Source organism: Emys orbicularis, chromosome 1, assembly GCF_028017835.1.
Source record: "Emys orbicularis isolate rEmyOrb1 chromosome 1, rEmyOrb1.hap1, whole genome shotgun sequence".
NCBI lineage: Eukaryota > Metazoa > Chordata > Testudines > Emydidae > Emys > Emys orbicularis.
Window position 1 is genome coordinate 67,394,481 of NC_088683.1, and position 16,083 is coordinate 67,410,563.

The window sequence follows — 16,083 nt, forward strand, 5'->3', positions numbered from 1 at the left end:
GTTCACCTAAACGAACTCAACCTCTGTCTCCAGGGTGCAGGGCAAACAGTTCTGGATCTTTATGAAGCCTGGAAGGCATTTGTTGTAAACTAGCAGTTTTTTCTCGGGATATTCAAACTTCGACTTTCCGCTACTTCCAATACATAAAAGTGTCAGTGTTGATGAGATTGGCATGTACATGCAAGAACTGGAATCAGAATTTTCTGACAGATTTCAAGATTTCCAGCGATTTGGCCCAATGCTTTCTTTTCTAATGAAACCTGTAAAGTTCAATGAAAGCGACTTGGATTTGTCTGTATTTCAGTGGATGGGTGTTGAAGATTTCGAAATGCAACTCATTCAGTTAAAAAGATCAGAATTGCGGGTATTAAAGTTTGGAGATCTGCGGAGTGCACTTGAAGCTACCGAGAGAGATCATGGGGCCTCTATTCTGACTTGTTGGACATTCCTGCCAGTGAAATTTAACTGTTTGAAGAAAATTGCGTTTGCAGTGCTTTCAGCATTTGGATCCACATACCTGTGTGAACAAGTATTTTCACACATAAAATCTGTCCTCTGCCCCTCTCGGAGCCGGTTAACAACTGATCATTCAGAAGCCTGTGTGCAGCTTAAAGTATCCAAATACGTGCCAGACATTGGAAAACTCACCAAGGAAAAGCAAGGGCAAGTATCACACTAAACTGGTAGGTTTCAGAGTAGCAGCCGTGTTAGTCTGTATCCGCAAAAAGAACAGGAGTACTTGTGGCACCTTAGAGACTAACAAATGTATTAGAGCATAAGCTTTCGTGGGCTACAGCCCACTTCTTCAGATGCATATAGAGTGAAACATATATTGAGGAGATATATATACACACATACAGAGAGCATGAACAGGTGGGAGTTGTCTTACCAAGAAGTGGGCTGTAGCTTACCAAGACAACTCCCACCTGTTCATGCTCTCTGTATGTGTGTATATATATCTCCTCAATATATGTTTCACTCTATATGCATCCGAAGAAGTGGGCTGTAGCCCACGAAAGCTTATGCTCTAATAAATTTGTTAGTCTCTAAGGTGCCACAAGTACTCCTGTTCTTTTTACTAAACTGGTAAGATCTGCATTTTAATTTAATTTTAAATGAAGTTTCTTAAACATTTTAAAAATCTTACTTACTTTACATACAACAATAGTTTAGTTATATAATATAGACTTATAGAGAGAGACCTTCTAAAAACGTTAAAATGTATTACTGGCACGCGAAACCTTAAATTACAGTGAATAAATGAAGACTTGGCACACCACTTCTGAAAGGTTGCCCTGCTATATACATTTTACATATAGGACTTACCTGAGCTCATATATTGACTCACAAACTATTATGAAAGTGGTACTCTTCATACTATAATTTACAATACACATGTCTAGCATTTACTAAAAATACATGATATAGTAAATAAGTATATGCCATACATATATCATTTCCACATGAGGGTTGAAGGTATTTAGAAGAAGAGTAGAAAGGGCTAAGAAATGACCTTTTGGCCTTCATGGAGGATGAGTATTGGTATACAGAGAAGACATTAGCTAGACTGAGTTAAACAGGAGCAAAGCCTTGACAGAACGGATACAGCCTCCCTAACTATGGAATCGGGCCAAGCAAATAGAGGATCCAGTGGCAAAGGCTATGCTTGACCAAGAGTGAAGGAGAAGGCAGAAAGCAAAAGACTGTTGACTACATATAGGACAGTCATTTGCATATTATGACCAGATAGACTAAATAAAAGCCTATTATTGTTCTTTGACATCTTGATTATGTTGACCAATCCGTAACTGATGGCTGACAAGTAAAATCAGAGCCAGAGAATGCTGAAAATTTTACTATTAGAACAAAGGCCTAATCAAAAATGAGAACATGATGGTGAAATGCTAGCAACAAAAGACACCCAATGATAGAAACACAGGCCTATTTTTTTGCTGTCAGACACCAAACATGTTGTTCATCCAAGCCAAGGAACCCTGCAAACACACTGAAGAGCTTCATTTGTCTATCATTCATTCTCTATCTCTTGCAGAGAATACTCCATCCATCAAATTACATCTGAACAATTGTTCTAAACTGGTTTGAACAATTTAACAAGTTGTCTAGATTGTTAAATAATATTTGTCATAAAGGTTCAGTTACAAAAAGTACGATGTCTATCTGAATAATAATGGTTTTGGCCTTGGATTTAGCACAACAGAAATTGAAACAAACAAACAAAATTAGAATATTTTTCCCGCCTGAGAAAAATATTGTCTTCCTCAAACTACATCTTTGAAAAATGTTTTCTTCTTTTAAAACATGTGGACAGGCTATTGTTGTGGTCACATACTGTTTTTCATCAAAGTTAAGCTTATTGTCTGGAGAATGTTTTTTTTCTTTTTAATGAGCTGAGTTATATTGAAAAAACAAACACACACAACCTGTTGGAAAGTTAATTGGCGAGCATCAGTCAACCCCCCCCCCAAAAAAATGTTATGAGGCTATTTAATAGACAATCGGATACTTAAATACTGAAATGGAAATAAAAGATATAAAGATTAAGAGAGTAAGATTCAAATCTGTTGCACTGGAAGCCAATAGAAGAGGATCGCTCTCTCTTTTTGCATATGGATTGTTAATAGCAGTGATGGCAGACAAGTGTAGTGCACAGTTCTCTCAAAGAAGACAACCAATGGTTTCATACCAGCTCTTACTGGGGCGAGGGGTGAAGGGAGTTAAAATTATTTCAAAGAATAAAATCAGCTTATGTTCTGCTAAGTGATGGGAAGTGTAAAAGAATTAAGATGGGTATGATGTATGAGAATATTAATTCCAGAGGAAACTGCATTTAAGTGGTGCAACAACTCTCAACACTAATAGACTAAATTATTGTGCCAAAACCTGCCTTATACAGAGTTCATTAGAAAAGAGATTATTTCCTTCATGCAAAACAACAAAAGACAAACTGAATTTCAGTCTGATAAATGAAGAATAAACCTACTAAACTAAACTATACATTACCAGGCACAGATTTGAAGGAGAGAGCCCCTCAATAGAAGAATAGATTATTTTAAGATATGTGCTATGAAAAAAGTATATTCTAATGTCTTGACATTACATTTTAGACAGTAGGAAAATGCATTAGATAAGTTTGATTACAAAATTCTCCTCTTCCCCCTTATTGTTCTAGACCTATCACACACATTTGCTTTCATTCTTCTACAAAATAAAATATTAATTGATTCTGAGCTGTACTGCTGACTGACTAAAGAATTCTGATGTTTCAAGCTAAGCTGATACAAATAGTTTCATTAACATTTAGGACTTTACAGCTCTTCAAATATAGTAATAACCATTGTTTCACACAACTAAGTCTGAAAACAAAAGCTTCTCATTTTCTTGCAGCTACATATTGTTACTATAATGTTAGAAGTTACTACAAAAAACTTTTCTTTAGCATTGATATTTTACACAGAGATGGTACAAAGATTTGACAGTAATAGTAATTGGCATTTTTAATATATAAAATGCTATTTTTTAAAAACTAAATTGTACTCATTTTGGAAAAGAAGGAACATTTTTTATCCAAGAAGGTTTAAAAATAGCTGCTCTAAAAAAACAAATAGGACACAAAATAAGGTACAAATAGCATTTCAAAGTATTGACAGATCAAACTGAAGGCAACAGTGATTCATGACAACATAAAAGGAATGCTTCTATAATGGGCAAATTAACTTCACAAGGGTAACAACATATCAAAGCCATCAATTTATCAACCCCCCATATTTAGTCATGTACAACCCATTTTTTGGCTCAGGTATTATAAACATGCAGAGAAACACCCTATGAGAGATTATAAATACTAATAAACCAACAATTCAAAAATTCCATCTTTGATACAGGTTCTGGATCTAGCTGCTTTCAGTAATATACTATTGTAACACATGCAAGACTTCTACTGATCAGTTATCAGGAATACAAGACAATGATACCCCATAATAACTTTAGCACTTGACTTAAAAACAAATTCCCTTTTAAGGAATGAAATCATCTTATGCTTCTAATATGAACACACCACGGGACATGGGACTCTTTCAGTTAAAATCCTTACCTGTATATTCACAGAGTTCTTTGTTGTCTGACAATAAATTGTAAGGGCAGTCATATTTGAAAGTAAAACCATTAGGCTATATTCATGGAATGCTGCAACAGAGCCATTGAATGAATAACAAGGAAAGCACAATACCTTTAGCAAGTCTCCTCAGAATTTGACAGCGGCATTTAAAAGAGACAGCTATCATTCTTGCTTACTGCCTTCAGTGGTAAAGTATACTCTTGGCTCTGCTCTGCTGGATGCAGCAGAAGCATATGAATTCCTTGCTCACATACCAGAAGAAAGGTAGTCCCAGTGGGGAGTGACAAAGCTTAATTCCTCTTGGCTGATGCAGAGATCAGCTTCATGTCATCCAGCAAAGCTGTGTCATTCACTACTACTACCACCACCACTTGCAGTACGAGATCAATGGCTTAAAAAGCAATGTTTCTTTAGCAGCTACAAAGCATCAAATAGTATAAAATGCTAACAATGATGCTACACGGAGCCATTCTACATTCTCTCACATTCCCCTGCTGTGCACGGAGCGCTGGTTTCTGTTCTAGGCAAAGGGCCATGCATTCCAGCAAATTTAGGGATTTTTTCCCCCCTCCCTTACACATCTTTCATTTCCTTTGTGATCTGAACTGAACAAGAAGACAAAAGAGTAGAAATGCTAGTTTTGAGGGCAGATATTTTAAAATGAAAAATATGTTTTAAAAGATTTAGATTTTACGTTATATGAAGGTAGGGAAAAAAACAAACTATTTGCCTGCCTGATTTTATCATCTAAAAAGCATTTTGATAATTTTAAAATAATTATATTAAGGTAGTGGAAGCAGGGGATCAGAGAGAAAGAGGACAGAGGGATATAGTTTTGTGGGCAGGACCATGAAGCATTTGATCACACAAAATAAATAAAATGATGCTGCATAAAAAAATATGCAATAAATCGGGTTCACTCACCAATTCCCAACTGAAATGAGGGGAAAAGAAAAAAAAAAAAAAAGGAAAGAAATAGAGATCCACTTTTAGTGCATCTAAGAATCAACTTGTCCCATTTCATAACAAATCCATCCAAACCTTACCAAATTTTACATATGGCACAATATTGCTCCATTACTTCAGATGTTTTACAGTCTCTTATCTCCATTCACAAAGAAATTGAACATTTCATTCACAGAATAATGAAGTAGAACATGATGCTTAAATGACAGCTCCACTGTACCCTTACAAACAAACCAAAAATTTTCTAATGGACAAAACCCAACATAGGATCTATGAACTTAAAAGCAAAAATTTAAACAAAGCTGTATAAAACTTTAAAGGCAGATTTGTGTCCAAAAGACAAATGGTTCACTTCACAATGTCAACATTGTTCATTTAAAACATTAGATAATTATTAATCTATCACCCCTTCTCCATTTTGGGAATACATTTAACATGGCTTCATATACTCCATGTCCCGTTCATTTTCTTCTATTTCAAAATTAGTGAGGGTATATTCTGACATTTTTAACCAAGGTTGCAGTTAATTTGATCAGTTGGTGCTAAGGTGCACATGTGCTACATTGGGGGATTAAAAGATGGAAGAAGGATTAGATTTCTGGGGAATTGGGGGGAAGTGGCAGGGAGGAATGGGACAATGTTTGTCATAAGCCATATATTTTGTAAATGTTAATAAAATTCTGGAAGCTGCCATGGAAAAGGTCATCCAAAGAAACTCTAAAGGGGAAATAGATTGTTCTTTAAGTCAGTGGTTTTCAACCTGTGGTCTGCGGACCCCTGGGGTCCATGGACTATGTCTAAGGGGTCCACGAAAGACTGAAAACTGAAAAGAATTCAACTATACAACAGACAATATATTTCCAAAGGGGTCCACACCTCCATTTGAAATTTTCTAGAGGTCCACAGATGAAAAAAGGTTGGGAACCACTGCTCTAAGTACTTCATCAGACAGGTCAGTTTCTTTCTCCATTTTAAATCAGAATTTCCACTCCACTGTTTTTCTTATTTTCCCCTTATTAGGGGCATCCTATCCCTCCTGGTTGTAGCAGCACCCACACTTTGAAGAGACTGGCCAGACGTAGTGTATCAACACAGCTACAGTGTCCTAGACAGACCCACTGACCATAGATTGTTTGGTTTTCATTGGAAGCTGATGAGAACTATTCTAGGCAGTGGTCAGTCTGATGTCCCTTGGTTGCAGATTTGAGTATATCACAGTGTGGGGGATTTGGGTTGTCTGTCTCTGTAATTGCTGAGTTGTGACCAGTTACGGGCCATGTGTGTGTGGTGGGTTGGGGAAACATAGAGCCTTCTCTGCATGGGTTTCAGCCAGTGTTATTCATGGAGGTCCTGAAAGTACTTGTGAAATGTTGAGCTATTACCTGCTCTTTGTACCCTTGCCCTTCCAGAACGATGAAATCAAGCAGGGAGGCATTGGATCCATCATTGATGGAACTGTCATTATCTTTTTCAAAAGGGCAACTTGCCAACATTCCTTAAGGAAAGCATGTGATTTAGCCCATGCTCAAGTCTCAATACCGATAATGTCATCAATTATTACCCTGTCTCTAATCTTCCATTTTTTAGGAAAGGTTATTGAGAAAATAGCAGCAAAGCAACCCTGGAAATACCAAGAGTCTTCAGATTTCCTTGTTCCTTGTCAATCCAATTTTAGCCATGTTTATGGTGAGGAGATTGCACTGGTCTGGTGGGTCAATGATGCCCTTCTGGCAGTGGATCAAGATCAAGTGTCCATATTGTTTTTTGTAGATGTGTCAGACACTTTTGATGCCTTGAAGCTTGGCAAGGATACGTAGAGTTGTTTAACTGTCTCCAATCACTACTATGAGAGAAAGCAGAGGAGGCTATTGGATGATTTTTCAACTGTCCCAAGAGCTCTATTCTTTCCTTCTTATTGTTCCTGGTTCCACCATTTTCTGTATTTTATTAGGAATCAAAAATCTCTCTTACTGGACAGTAATTGCCAGGATAGCTCTTCTTTTCTTTTAGACTCTGATTCAGGAAAGTACATAAGCATATCTCATTTGTGTTTAAGCCCTTTCCCTAATAGGGATGTTTTCCTGAACTGGGGCCTTAATGATAGGTACGAAATGTTTGTTGTTGCAGAAATGCTCTGGTAGAAGCCCAGTTCTTTGGGATTTTCCTGGGATATGTGACATTTAACCTGGATACCGATCTAACTGGTCTTTTGAAAAAAAATAAAGGGTAATGGACAATGAAAAAGCAATGAAAACCTTGTCACCATAGTGAATGGTAAAACAGATAGAAGAATACTTGGAAAAACTACGCACACGTGCACAGAGTGTGTATATATAAAATTGTGTGCATGCAATTTTTTTTTCTTACCCTTGTGTCTGCAAGGTTTTAATTATTTCCTAATTGGACATAACTATTTTTCATTACAAACAAAACAACAAATGCATTAGTAAATTACACATCTTAGAATCTTTGCTGATTTGGCCTCCCTCCTTATTAATTAATGGACCTACTATTTCTCCAGAGTTTTCTCCTGATATATTTGTAAAAACTTTTTTTCATCTTAATCCCTTTGGGTAGTGTGAACTCATAGTGCCTTTTTTGCTGACCTCATTATTTTCCTTAAAAGTCATAATTTACTTTTATAAACATAGTATTGTATACACCACACACAGATTTGTACATCTAAGATTATATTTGTAAATATGCAATTGCATGTCATTAAATGAAGCTGCTCATTTTTATGTGACAAAATAGACAGGATCAATATATATATTTCCTCTCAAAGGTCACCTTCTACCTAATCTTTACCAACCCATCTCTAGGGAGAATGCTTCATAACACAACATCAGTTAAATTCCTCTGAAGTGACCCAAGACGGAAAATTAAAATGAAGAAAAATATGCTTGTTCTATATGGAATAGGAGATTGCAATTTTTATAAAAAATAAAATTCCAATATGAAATCAGGAATTTAACTTATTGATATTTAGAAGTGGTCAGGAATTTTCTGTCAAAAAGACTTTTGGATGGAAAATTAACTTTCTGAAAATAGAAATTTTATGTGGGAAAACATTGATTTTGCCAAAAAAATTCAGTTTTCTGTAGGAAAAATCTAAATGAAATATTTAGTTTCTGGTCAGTTCAACATTAATCTGTATTCACCTGAGCTGCCATGGTGTCTCATGGAAGTTGTAGCTTGGGTGCCCTATGCCTCTATTTTCCTCTATAGGGCAGGCTCCCTGCCCAGACACCATCTCCCATGCTGCATCCTCTTTGGTTGAACTGATGCAGGGCATCATTGGAGTCATGTGGTCAAAGGGTCATCATGAGAGATGTAGTCTAGCCAGAGAGCCCAGCATGTAGAGGAGAATGGGGGCATGAAACACTCAAACTACAACTCCCACCAGGATTAACTGATTTAAATCAAAGAGATTTAAATAGCTGATTTTAATCAAGATTTCGATCAGCAAGCAGCAAACTTTGATTTAAATCATCCATTTTAATTTTGTTTTGTATTTGCATTTTTTAGTTATTTCCCTGAAGAAAAGTTGATTCTCATTGGTTGAAAACCATTAAAACATGTTACTTTGCAACTAATATAGTCATTATGCTAAATTTGATTATTCTTTTTGCTAACCAGGAGGCTAGACAATGTCTATACACATGTATGTAACCAATTATATAGCTTAATTTACATTTATTCATACTCAAAATTTTATATTTTTATTGTTAGAGGTTGATATAAATTACAAATAAAAATTAATCATCTAGTAAATAAGAAAAACATTATTCACCACTTTCTATTTTGATAGAAATTCAAATTCAATTAAAATGCACAAAACAGCATTTATCCTTATTATTAAATGAAACTACCTTAAATATGCTGGATATGTAAGTAAAAATTTTTTATCCAAACATGTTTTGCATTTAAAACTAACCAATTTATTATTCAAAGGAGGTATTACCTGCTGTTAGTGAACTGAACTCATTACTTCTGGTGACCACATCATCAAGATTTTAGAACTAGTAGATCTCATCCTCTCATATCTGGTTTTCATTCACAGATTCGAAGAGGAAAATAAATGTTCCTGCTTTTTCAACTCCCGGTCAGTTTCTTAATTTTGACTGAACTAGTTGCTGAACTGATGTATTGAGTAAACTGAAATGAAGCAAATATTCTCTCTGTACCTGCAGAAGAGGCTACTGCTGTAAATAGGCTGTTTTAGCACTTCAACAAACTCTGGTTCCAAATACTTAGTCAGTGACTTCACCAGTTCAGTTGTCTGACTTTCTTTAAAACTTGGCAGCAAATATATACTACTAAATATTATTTTCTTGATTTAATGTAAATTATTTTAATAGATTATAATAAGATTGGTCATTAATATAGGTTGTCAATTTCAAATTTAATTTTAAACAGGTTTACTTTTAAAAAATAAACCTGTATTTAATTTAAATAAAAAATCCAATTTAAATGAAAATTATGATTTTAAAAAAATATTAGACATTTTCCCCCTGACCCCAACAAAGCAACATGGCACCTCAGGAGGGGGCAGATTAATATCAAACCAAGATGAAATGAGATGTTTTGATTTGGTTCAACACACCAAAATGAAATATTTTGATTCAGGAATGTCGGGTTTTTTTCCTGTTGGAAATAGTGAAACAAACATTTCAACATCACCAAACCAGCAACTTGTGAACTTTTCATTCTGCACAACAACAACAAAATCTGATATTTTGACTTTTATCTTGATTTGGGATTTGATTTTTATCCTGCCTTACTAATGGTGGTTTCCAACAGTCGCGATTTCCACTCTAGACCCTCAATCTTGCATTGTAATGTGCACAGATGGATTTCAGTGGTGTTCTGTGTAGTTGCAGTGGTTTGCCCATTTCAGGAATGGAGCATAAATACACAGCTCACTAGCCCATTATTACAAACATGTAATGAGGAGCGGGGAATAGCATTTTATTAAAGTCATGGTGCACTTCCAGAATGGAAGAGTACTTCATATAGAACAATATTTTTTTCACTTTCTTGATCTTAACTCCATCTTAAATTCAGACACCCAGAGTTCTCAGGTGATTAAACAACACTTGGTTTCAGTCTCATGCATCTTGATTTATTCAGATGTATTGGTACTTTGTACAACTGCCTATTTTGTGTGCCACTGCTTATGTAATTAACTAAAAAGAGACTGTAGGTGCCTGCAAAGTAATAGCATTTATTTCCACCCACTTTTAAAATATAATAACAATAAATACAGAGGAGGTTGCAATCATCCCTGCTGAAATAGTTTGGTAACTAAGGGAGTGCTGCCCAGCAAAACGAACGAATGATGATAGCTGGAGATTATCAAGAGAAGTGTAAAAGTAAATTTTTAAATCTATACTTATTATTATTATTATTGATAGCACCCAAAAGCCCAAGCAAGAGTAGGCGCCTATTGCGCTAGACACTGTATGAAGATATAGTAGAAGACAGTCCTTGCCCTGAAGCTCCTAACTGGAAACAAAATGCAACAAGCAAACGCTACAAAGAACAGGAGATATGTAGAACTGGTCAAAACCTGGAATTTCCATTCCATAGGAAATTCCAGCATTTTAAAATTTTCTTTCATCCCAAACTGGATTAAAAAGTTGACATTTAAAAAATTCCCAGCATTGTGAAAATTTTTGTTTTGAAATACTGAAAATGACTTATCAAAACGTTTTGCTTCACTAATGTTTTGAAGTGCTTCATGTCAATAAGGAGGAAGCCTTTGTTTTGACTTAATTGTTTCAACTATTATATTATATATTGACTAATATAGTACCGCATAAAAGTCAAAAGTGCTTTGATCTTAACATGAAATGCATCAACCTTATCAAAACAAAATGTTTTAATAATTTTTAATCAAAAATGTCAATGAAATCAACACATTCCTGTAAAGCAGTTTGATTTAGTTAAATCAGCATTTTATAACCATAAACTGTTCTGCTAGAAAATTTTTGTTTAGCTGTAGAGATGAGAGAGGAGGAAGGTATCAGTAATAAAATCCCATAGTGGCATGCTATGTCCACAACTTGTTGGTTCCCAATTATTTGAAAGGTGATTTTTTATTTATGTATTTATTAAATAAATATCAGCTATGCCTGACTGATGTTTCAATCTTTCCAGAATCAGTTGGCTTATTTCTTTTAGGACTTACAGCAAAGGAAAGTCCTGAGGAAGGATTAGAGGAGGTAGCGGGCATGGACTTCACATATTCATTCCAGCAAGACATTCCATGCATAAAGGGCAGCATGAAAGAAATCCGAGACATCTGTGGTGAACTTGACAAACAGGCTGATCAGAGTCAGACTAGCATCACTGGGGGAGTAGAGGAGGTGGGACAGGAAAAAACACAATAGGAGACAAGAGTGGATAAACAGAGATGGGCAGAGTCAAGAACGACCTTGGTGATGAGAGCAAGAACTTTAATTTGATGCAGCAGAAAATGGCAAGTCAGTGAAAGGATTATCTATTGGAATAATGGTGGTTGATAATTTTACCATTTTTTCCAACCTGAGCAATAATGCTTTGTTTTTTGCAGAGATACTGCCCTGGCGGTTTAAAAAGATTTAAAAAAAATAAAAAATAAAAAATCAGTACTCTTCACCCATTCCTACTCTGGCAGAGGGCGTATGATTTTGGAACTCCCTTCATCCAGAGACCAGGATGAGCTTGTTTTACATCTTCAAAGGAAAATCCCAAACCGACCTCTTTGCAAAGCTCTACCTCTGTTAAATGAAGCTATACATCCACGCACACCAGCCATCCCCTAAATAACCAGTCCTACGCGGAAATACTTCTGCTTCACAGAAAAACTAGACTGTTCATAGACAATAATGAATCTTTTTAATACTTAAATTTGGTGTCCAAATACCATAGTAGTGGCACTTAACATGGCCCTAAAAGCAAACCATTTTTTTTTAGAGTAGGGAGAGAGATCTAGATAGAAAATGATTAGATTTGGGCTACTGGCAACCTAGATACCCCCGGTTCAACACCTATGCGTCAATCTATGGAAAGATTAGTCAGTATTGCCTCACCCTTGAGTGCCTTGTAAAATGACATATTGAAGAACAAATGTTTCAGTATTGAAAAACTGAACACATTTTGCTGATTCTCCAATTCATAAACCATGGAGCTACTGTCTGGTACCACTATGGTTTCATGAATTAAAAACAAACAATCTGGTTTTCTGAATGCATTTTATAAAACTGCATATTATACTAAATTATAGAGAATGTACACTTTTTCTACCTAAAATTAATTTTCTAGTGAACATCACCAACAGTGAATGCTCTACCATATATTGTGTCCTTTATAGCAAACTGTACAACAGATGCACAAAAATGCGAGAATAACTGGTGAGAAAATTGAAACTGTCCTTTTCAATAAAAATGTGTATTGCAGAAAGGCTGAGAATTGTTTGTTTACATGGAGGAACTGTCCTTTGCAGACCTTTGAGGTATTTAATACAAAACAGATCTTTCACTCTTAACCTAATTTAATTTACTGTAAACTACATGGTTCAGCTGTTCTGGACAATGCTTTCACAAACGCATAGCTTTGCTTTAAAAAAATAATTAGGGGCTTGAGAGGAATTGTAATATACTAATGAAATGATACCCTATGTGCTACAATAATAAAGAACCTTATCTTAGCAGCTCTATTAAATTCTGTCTTTCAAAGGTATCACTAAATATAAGCTGAACTATGTGAGATTTTAATTTGGGCAGAAACTTACATAGGAAAAGTCTTATGTGAACCATTTTGGATACAGCACCACTTTAGACATGAATCCACAACATTGCACCATGTTTCTTGGCTTTGATTCATAAAATTGAAAGAAAAAGAAAGAGGGTGCTTTCTTTCAGGAACACTGCTGAGAAATCTTCTTAGTATCTTCTGTCATAATGATTCATAAACAACCTGTAGTCTTCCAAATATAATTAAATAAATCACCACCAAGATAGTTTTTCACCAATACTGGAAGCAGTAGCATTAAGAAAATGATACAACTGAAACCAAAAAGGATTCTGCACCAATGTTTGTAGATTTCAATGAGAGAAACCATAAATAACCACCCCCCTCCAGCACACACACTCAGCCTAGTAGTGGTGTCTGCCAGCAGCATGCATATAATTACAGTCTCTGGGATTTAATGTAATCTCAAAACTAAGGGATGTCTCTGTTTTACAAGCAGTTTCCACATGCTGTAGTACATGGTTAAAGACTTCCGTAATTCCAATCTCTATAGGGCTTTATACTTTTTCAATTAGTCACAAAGATGACCTTCCTGCTGTTGCAACATCCTTTATTTTATGAAAAACAGAGTTAGCTTTTGAAAAGCTAGGGCTACTAAGAACATTTCTTTGCTCCCAAAGGTGTTTGATTTGAAAAGTCCTTTAGGGGCTGGTTAGAGGATTTTACCTATTCTAATCGAATTGCTATAATACAATCTACATATTTATCCTTTACACAGTGGAGTACAGATGCTAAACACAACACAGTGTAAACAAATAAAATGCTGTTAAGAAATTCCTACACTCACTATTACCATTCAAATGGGGTAAAGCCTCTTACACTTAAGAGAAAACAGCTGCTTTGACTCTGCCATTTAAAATCAAAAGGTTATCCTAATACCACTAGAACAAAAAGTAGAATAATTATGCCTCTCTAGTTGTATTACTTGCTTCTGTATTTTATTTTGATACATTATTTTAATAATTTAACAGTTATGTAAGTGTGAACACCATATGAACAGATAAAATGCACATTGTAAGAGATACGACCAAATGTTGGTGCCCATAATGCATTTAGCACAAGGGTTCAAGGAATTTTTCAGGTATGAACTTTAAAGATTTTTATAGGCAAAACTTTATGTTCGTGAAACCCTGAAAGGACAATAAGAGGTTATAACAAAGGTGATACAGTACAAAGATGAGGTGATACAAGTTACTCAATATAAATAAAAGTTTCAACTCACAGCAATTTCTGATGGCTGAGTTATAAATCCTTGAAAATACAGAATTGGAAGGGAAAACCTGATTCACTGTTGCAATTATATTCCCATCTCTGCATAAACTGCAAGATGGCAAGGTTGCATTATAATTCCTTTGTTACAATGAAGTGTGTTTTTTGTACTGAAATTAGGACTGACAAGGAATGCTTTGGTTGCTATTTGAGTAGTGGTCAACCAGCTACGCAGTCTCACTCTTTCCCCAGAATATCACATGTCAGAACATCTCAGGTGAGAAGCAGAATCTGAATGCCTCTTTCACCTGTCCAGTACACAATAAGGTGTGGGGAGAAAGAGATCAAATACACCTCTACCTCAATATAACGCTGTCCTCGGGAGCCAAAAAATCTTACTGCGTTATACGTGAAACCAGGGCCGGCTCCAGGCACCAGCTTGTCAAGCAGGTGCTTGGGGCGGCCGCTCCGGAGAGGGGCGGCACGTCCAGGTATTCGGCGGCAATTCAGCGGATGGTCCCTCACTCCGCCTCGGAGTGAAGGACCTCCCGCCGAATTGCTGCCGCAGATCGCACTGTTTTATCGCGTTATATCCGAATTCATGTTATATCGGGTCGCATTATATCGGGGTAAAGGTGTATATAAAACATGAGACTGGACAAAGAAAATAAGTGGGGGGGGGGGAAGAGAGAGAAGAGGTCTGCATTCCAAGTTTGAACACCTGGAGTCTGACTGTGCTATGAATAAGTTGAGTTTGTTCTACAGCAAGTGAGGTGGACAAGTGACTAACATGCTCAATATTCTGTACTAATCCCTGCATTTATGTAGCACCACCTACACCCCTTCAGATCATGCCATGGAATAACACCAGGATTTAGGCTTTGGAGGGAGCGGTATTCTTATGAAGAGACGAAGCTGCCATGGACGCGACAAGATGGACAGAGACACAAGGTGGGTGAGGTAATATCTTTTATTGGACCAACTCCTGTTGGTGAGAAAGACAAGTTTTTGAGCGAAATAGGTCTGAAGAAAAGCTCTGTGTAGCTCGAAAACTTGTCTCTCTCACCCACAGGAGGTTGGTCCAATAAAAGATATCTCACCCAACTTGTTTCTCTAATATCCTAGGACCGACACGGCTACAACAACACTGCATACAATAAGGTGGACATTAAGCAAAGCAAAATTTGTTGTCAGAAACCTTTTTTAAATGGTCTCTTTATCTGAAGTATCCTCAGCATTGGCTGTTCTTTGGCAACCTTCACACTATGTGCCAGTAAGTAAACTGTTTAAAGGGCCAAGTCTCTTGTGTTTCAGTGCACCATACACATTATGTGTCCATAGCCTAATCGTTTTTTTAGGAGGGTGCACTGTGTCTTTTTATAATCCTCAACACTGTACCCCAGGGATTGTCACTCTACGCCTCTCTTCATAGTTTCCAATAATTTGATGTCTTTCATTATCCTACACTATGAATTTTAAAAATACAACTGTTTGATAGCATCTTTTGATCAATTAAACTACCTAAAATGGATTATTTCAATCCTCTCACGTAAAAAGAAAAAAGAAAAAAGAAACAAAATAAAATTCACTGAGGTTTATCTCCATGGCTTGCTTCATGGTAGATGTAAAAGGTCACACTGTGTGGCACTAAACATTTTCATCCATCATAGCTCAGCACGGGGAAATCATACAGAGCAATATGGATCATTTGGCAAGTTGAGCCCATTAAACAAAATGAGTTTTAAAACAGCCAAAGGCGAGATCTAGGAACAAAGAATGCAGGCCACATCTACACAAAGGGGAATCATATCCTGAAAAAAGTGAGTCTGAAAAGGGTCACAGTGGACAAATAACTCAACATGAGCTCCCAGTGTGATACTGTGGCAAAAAGGGCCAATGCAATCCTTGGATGTAGAAAAAGGTGAGTAATCAGTGGGAGTCGGAGGTGATTTTACCTCTTTATACAGCATTGGTGA

The 16,083-nt window shown here is 36.2% G+C and overlaps 1 protein-coding gene across 5 annotated transcripts in view; it reads right to left on the reverse strand.

Moving 5' to 3' along the window:
- Positions 1 to 16,083, reverse strand: part of GRIP1 (glutamate receptor interacting protein 1) — a 358,951-nt gene that overhangs the window by 237,095 nt on the left and 105,773 nt on the right. The window lies entirely within an intron of this gene.